Here is a 7133-nt window from a genome sequence, read left to right on the forward strand (position 1 = left end):
TGATGGATCTTTGGATGAACTCCAACCATCCTCTAGCCATAGGCTTGAGATCCAGTCTTCTTAGTTGGACTGGCTTGCCTTTGGAGTCTATTCTCCACTGAGCTCCTTCCACACATATGTCCATGAGGACTTGGTCCAACCTTTGATTAAAGTTGACCCTTCTAGTGTAGGGGCGTTCATCTCCTTGCATCATAGGTAAGTGAAACGCCAACCTCACATTTTCCGGACTAAAATCTAAGTATTTCCCCCGAACCATTGTGATATAGTTCTTTGGATTCGGGTTCATACTTTGATCATGGTTTCTAGTGATCCATGCATTGGCATAGAACTCTTGAACCATCAATATTCCAACTTGTTGCATGGGGTTGGTTATGACTTCCCACCCTCTTCTTTGAATTTCATGTCGGATTTCCGGATACTCATTCTTTTTGAGCTTGAAAGGGACCTCGGGGATCACCTTCTTTTTTGCCACAACATCATAGAAATGGTCTTGATGGCTCTTGGAGATGAATCTCTCCTTCTCCCATGACTCGGAGGTGGAAGCTTTTGTCTTCCCTTTCCCTTTTCTTGAGGATACTCCGGCCTTAGGTGCCATTGATTGTGATGGAAAAACAAAAAGCTTAGGCTTTTACCACACCAAACTTAAAATTTTGCTCGCCCTCGAGAAAGAAAGAAAAGAAAAGTAGAAGAAAAAGAAGAGAATAGGGAAGAGAGGGAGAAGAGTTGGTTCGGCTATGTTGGAGAATGTGGGTTTGTGATGTGTGAAAATGAAGAAGAGTGGAAGGGTATTTATAGGGAGAGGGGAGGGTATAGGTTCGGCCAATTTGGGTGGGAATGGGTGGGAAAATGAATTTGAATTTTATGGAGGTAGGTGGGGTTTATGGGGAAGAGGGGGTTGATGTGAATGGTGAATGAGGTAATTGGGAAGAGGAATTGAGGTGATTGGTGAGGAGTATTGGGTTTTGTGACATGGGGAATATAAATCACAAAAATAGGATTAAGAGGTAAGGTGGGAATATGGTAGATGGGGATCCTGTGGGGTCCACAGATCCTGAGGTGAGGATCCTGTGGGGTCCACAGATCCTGAGGTGAAAAGAAATACCATTCCTTTACCATATAGGCATGTAAAATGCCTTCATGCATCATTCTGGCGTTCAAACGCCCATTGGTGCATGTTCTGGGCGTTCAACGCCCATGTAATGCATGTTTCTGGCGTTGAACGCCAGTTTCATGCTTGTTACTGGCGTTCAGCGCCAGTTTGTCCTCTGTGTGCACATCCTGGCATTTAACGCCGGGTTGTTGCTTGTTTCTGGCGTTCAGCGCCAGAATGGCGCTCTGTTCTGGCGTTGAACGCCAGCCAGATGCATCTTACTGGCGTTGAACGCCAGTCTGCGCTGCCTCCAGGGTGAACAATTTTTTTCTTCTGTTTTTGACTCTGTTTTTAATTTTTTTGATTTTTTCGTGACTCCTCATGATCATGTACCTAATTAAACATAAAAATAACAAAGAAACAAAATAAAATAAAATTAGATAAATAAAATTGGGTTGCCTCCCAACAAGCGCTTCTTTAATGTCAATAGCTTGACAGTGGCCCTCATGGAGCCACAAGGTGATCAGGTCAATGTTAGTGTAGTCCCAACACCAAACTTAGAGTTTGGATATGGGGTCTTAACACCAAACTTAGAGTTTGGTTGTGGCCTCACAACACCAAACTTAGAGTTTGACTGTGTGGGTTCTTCTTGACTCTGAACTGAGAGAAGCTCTTCATGCTTACTCTCCTCTGTCACAGAGGGATGGCCATGTGCCTTAAACACAAGGTAGTCCCCATTCAATTGAAGGACTAACTCACCTCTGTTGACATCTATCACAGCTCCTGCTGTGGCTAGGAAAGGTCTTCCTAGGATGATGCATTCATCATCTTCCTTCCTAGTGTCTAGGATTATGAAATCAGCAGGGATGTAAAGGCCTTCAACCTTTACTAGCACGTCCTCTACTATTCCATAAGCTTGTCTCATGGACTTGTCTGCCAATTGTAATGAGAACAAGGCAGGTTGTACCTCAATGATCCCCAGCTTCTCCATTACAGAGAGTGGCATAAGATTTATCCCTGACCCCAGATCACATCTTCATCCTCTTCAGAGGAAGAATAATCTTCAGAGCTCATGAATGGCAGAAGGAGATTTAATGGAATCTCTATGGTCTCTGTATGAGCCTCAGATTCCTCTTTAATAGGAAACTCCTTCTTGCTTGAAGGACGTCCCAGGAGGTCTTCCTCACTAGGATTTTCGTCCTCCTCATCCCTTGTGCATTCGGCCACATTGATCACATCAATGGCCTTGCACTCTCCTTTTGGATTTTCTTCTGTATTGCTTGGGAGAATACTGGGAGGAGTTTCAATGACTTTCTTACTCAGCTGGCCCACTTGTGCCTCCAAATTTCTAATGGAGGATCTTGTTTCATTCATGAAACTGAAAGTGGCCTTTGACAGATCAGAGACAATATTGGCTAAATTAGAAGTGTTTTGTTCTGAATTCTCTGTCTGTTGCTGAGAAGATGATGGATATGGCTTACTATTGCTCAGCCTATTGCGTCCACCATTGTTAAAGCCTTGTTGAGGCTTTTGTTGATCCTTCCAGGAGAAATTTGGATGATTTCTCCATGATGGATTATAGGTGTTTCCATAAGATTCACCCATATAATTAACCTCTGCCATGGCAGGGTTCTCAGGATCATAAGCTTCTTCAGAAGCTGCCTCTCTAGTACTGTTGGATGCATGTTACAATCCATTCAGATTTTGAGAGATTATGTTGACCTGTTGAGTCAACATTTTGTTCTGAGCCAATATGGCATTCAGAGCATCAATTTCAAGAACTCCTTTCTTCTGAGGCATCCCATTATTCACGGAATTCCTCTCAGAGGTGTACATGAACTGGTTGTTTGCAACCATGTCAATGAGTTCTTGAGCCTCTTCAGGCGTTTTCTTCAGGTGAATAGATCCACCTGCAGAATGGTCCAATGACATTTTCAAAAATTCAGAGAGACCATAATAAAATATATCTAATAGGGTCCATTCTGAAAACATGTCAGATGGACATCTTTTGGTCAATTGCTTGTACCTTTCCCAAGCTTCATAGAGGGATTCACCATCTTTTTGTTTGAAGGTTTGAACATCCACTCTCAGCTTGCTCAGCTTTTGAGGAGGAAAGAATTTATCCAAGAAGGCAGTGACCAGCTTATCCCAGGAGTCCAGGCTATCCTTAGGTTGTGAATCCAACCATATTCTAGCTCTGTCTCTTACAGCAAAAGGGAAAAGCATGAGTCTGTAGACTTCAGGATCAACTCCATTTGTCTTTACAGTCTCACAGATCTGCAAGAACTCAGTTAAGAACTGATAAGGATCTTCAGATGGAAGTCCATAAAACTTGCAGTTTTGTTGCATTAATGCAACTAGTTGAGGCTTAAGCTCAAAGTTATTGGCTCCAATGGCAGGAATGGAGATGCTTCTTCCATCAAACTTGGATGTTGGCTTTGTGAAGTCACCAAGCATTCTCCTTGCATTATTATTATTATTATTTTCGGCTGCCATCTCCTTCTCTTGTTCAAAAATTTCTGAAAGGTTATTTCTGAATTGTTGTAATTTAGCTTCTCTTAATTTTCTCTTCAGAGTCCTTTCAGGTTCTGGATCAACTTCAACAAGAGTGCCCTTTTCCCTGTTCCTGCTCATATGAAAGAGAAGAAAACAAGAAAAGAAAGAGGAATCCTCTATGTCACCGTATAGAGATTCCCTTATGTTAGTAGAAAAAGAAAGGGGTATAAGAAAGAAGAAGGATGGATTCGGATTTTTGGATGAGGAGAGGTGAAGAGAATTGTTAGTAATTAAATAATTAAATAGAAGAAGAAAAGAGAAGGAAGATTTCGAAAATAATTTTTGAAAAAGAGGTTAGTAATTTTCGAAAATCAAAGACAAAATATAATTAAAATTAAAATTTAAAACAAAAAGAATTTTTGAAAAAGAGAGGGAGAATTTTCGAAAATTAGAGAGAGAAAAGTAGTTAGGTGGTTTTGAAAAAGATAAGAAACAAACAAAAAGTTAGTTAGTTGATTGAAAAAGATTTGAAATCAAATTTGAAAAGATAAGAAGATAGGAGGTTAGATAAGATATTTTGAAATCAAATTTTGAAAAAGATAAAATTTTTGAAAAAGATAAGATAAAACATAAAAAGATAAGATAAAAATTTTAAAAAAGATATTTTGAAAAAGATTTAAATTTTAAAAAGATTCAACTAACAAGAAATTACAAGATAAGATTCTAGAACTTAAAGATTGAACCTTTCTTAACAAGAAAGTAACAAACTTCAAATTTTTGAACCAATCACATTAATTGTTAGCTAATTTTCGAAAATTTGATATAAAAGATAAGAAAAAGATTTTTGAAAATTAATTTTTAAAATTTTCGAAAATAAAAAAAATGAAAAAGATATGATTTTTGAAAAAGATTTTGAAAAGATAAGATTTTTAAAATTGAAATTTTGACTTGACTTGTAAGAAACAACTAATTTTTTTTAAAAATTTTTGACCAAGTCAACCCAAAATTTCAAAAATTTGAAGGGAAATAAGGAAAAGATATTTTTTTTTATTTTTGAATTTTTAATTATGAGAGAGAAAAACAACAAAAATACTCAATGCATGAAATTTTTAGATCAAAACAATGAATGCATGCAAGAATGCTATGAATGTCAAGATGAACACCAAGAACACTTTGAAGATCATGATGAACATCAAGAACATATTTTTGAAAAGTTTTTAATGCAAAGAAAACATGCAAGACACCAAACTTAGAAATCTTTAATGCATGAAAAATATGAATGCAAAGATGCACATGAAAAACAAGAAAAGACACAAAACAAGAAATCATCAAGATCAAACAAGAAGACTTGTCAAGAACAACTAGAAGATCATGAAGAACACTATGAATGCATGAGATTTTCGAAAAATGCAAGAAAAAATTTTTAAAGCATGCAATTGACACCAAACTTTAAAATTAACACAAGACTCAAACAAGAAGCACAAAATAAATTTTTTTATTTTTATGATTTTCTAATTTTTTTTTGTATTTTTATTGATTTTTTTCGAAAAACATTTATGGAAAAACGAAAAATAAAAAGAAAAATTTTTGAAAAAGATTTTTGAAAAGAAAATTACCTAATCTGAGCAACAAGATGAACCGTCAGTTGTCCATACTCGAACAATCCCCGGCAACGGCGCCAAAAACTTGGTGGACGAAATTGTGATCACTATTCTTTGATTTGCATTCATTGCAAAATTGTGGAGTTTAGGTATTTGGCACGAGTGGACACAACTTCGTTCAACTAACCAACAAGTGTACTGGGTCGTCCAAGTAATAAACCTTACGTGAGTAAGGGTCGATCCCACAGAGATTGTTGGTATGAAGCAAGCTATGGTCACCTTGTAGATCTCAGTTAGGCAGATTAAAATGGTTTATGGGTTTTCGAATTTTAAAGAAGAAATAATAAAAGGGATAGAAAACTTATGCAGATTCATTGGTGGGAATTTCAGATAAGCGAATGGAGATGCTGCATGGCTCAAGGACGCCTGCTCTCCTACTGCTTCTACTCAATCCTTCTTACTCCTTTCCATGGCAAGCTTTGTATAGGGGTTCACCATCAGCGGTGGCTACTTTCAATCCTCTCGGGAAAATGATCCTATGCGGCTGTCACTCGCACGGCTAATCGTCTGGAGGCATCACCCATGGTTGATGGCTACATCCCATCCTCGCAGTGAAAACTAATACTCACGCACTCTGTCACAGTACGGCTAATCACTGGTTGGTTCCCGCTCCTACTGGAATAGAATCCCTTGATTCTTTTGCGTCTGTCACTAACGCCCAGCACTTGCAAGTTTGAAGCACGTCACAGTCATTCATTACCGGAATCCTACTCGGAATACCACAGACAAGGTGAGACTTTCCGGATTCCCAGGATCCTACTCGGAATACCACAGACAAGGTGAGACTTTCCGGATCCTCATAAATGCCACCATCTATCTAGCTTATACCACGAAGATTCTGTTGGGGAATCTAAGAGATACACATTCAAGCTCTGTTGCATGTAGAACGGAAGTGGTTGTCAATCACGTGCGTTCATAAGTGAGAATGATAATGAGGGTTACTTATCATCACATTCATCATGTTCTTGGGTACGAATGAATATCTTGGAATAAGAATAAGAGAGATTTGAATAGAAGAAAATAGAATTTCATTAATACTTGAGGTACAGCAGAGCTCCACACCCTTAATCTATGGTGTGCAGAAACTCCACCGTTGAAATTACATAAGTAAAAGAGGTTCAGGCATGGCCGAATGGCCAGCCCCCCTAACGTGATCAATGATCTCTTAGGATGAAGAATAAAACAAAACTGAGACCAAAGATGTCTAATACAATAGTAACTTATATTTATACTAGACTGGCTACTAGGGTTTACATGAGTAAGTAATTGATGCATAAATTCACTTCCGGGGCCCACTTGGTGTATGCTTGGGCTGAGCTTGATCAATCCACGAGCTGAGGCTTCTCTTGGAGTTGAACTCCGAGTTTTGACGTGTTTTGGGCGTTCAACTCCGGATCATGACGTTTTTCTGGCGTTTAACTCCAGACAGCAGCTTGTACTTGGCGTTCAACGCCAAGTTACGTCGTCATTATTCGAATAAAGTATGGACTATTATATATTGCTGGAAAGCCCTGGATGTCTACTTTCCAACGCCGTTGAGAGCGCGCCAATTGGAGTTCTGTAGCTCCAGAAAATCCATTTCGAGTGCAGGGAGGTCAGATTCCAACAGCATCAGCAGTCCTTTTGTCAGCCTTCTTCAGAGTTTTGCTCAAATCCCTCAATTTCAGTCAGAATTTACCTGAAATCACAGAAAAACACACAAACTCATAGTAAAGTCCAGAAATGTGAATTTAACATAAAAACTACTGAACACATCCCTAAAAGTAGCTCAAACTTACTAAAAACTATATAAAAACAATGCCAAAAAGCGTATAAATTATCCGCTCATCATTATCGGTGTACACATAAACAACGCACACGGGCTGTCTTAGCTTACCGCATATGTA

General features: G+C 38.6%; 1 non-coding gene across 1 annotated transcript; it reads left to right on the plus strand.

Annotated features, from left to right (window-relative positions):
* The first annotated feature begins 3080 nt into the window (after window positions 1–3080).
* On the plus strand, window positions 3081–3184 carry LOC112699960 (small nucleolar RNA R71). Its single transcript, XR_003152890.1, has one exon. It is a non-coding gene; the product is annotated as a small nucleolar RNA R71 (small nucleolar RNA).
* The last annotated feature ends 3949 nt before the right edge of the window (window positions 3185–7133 follow it).

This window comes from Arachis hypogaea, chromosome 6 (genome assembly GCF_003086295.3).
Source record: "Arachis hypogaea cultivar Tifrunner chromosome 6, arahy.Tifrunner.gnm2.J5K5, whole genome shotgun sequence".
Lineage (NCBI taxonomy): Eukaryota > Viridiplantae > Streptophyta > Magnoliopsida > Fabales > Fabaceae > Arachis > Arachis hypogaea.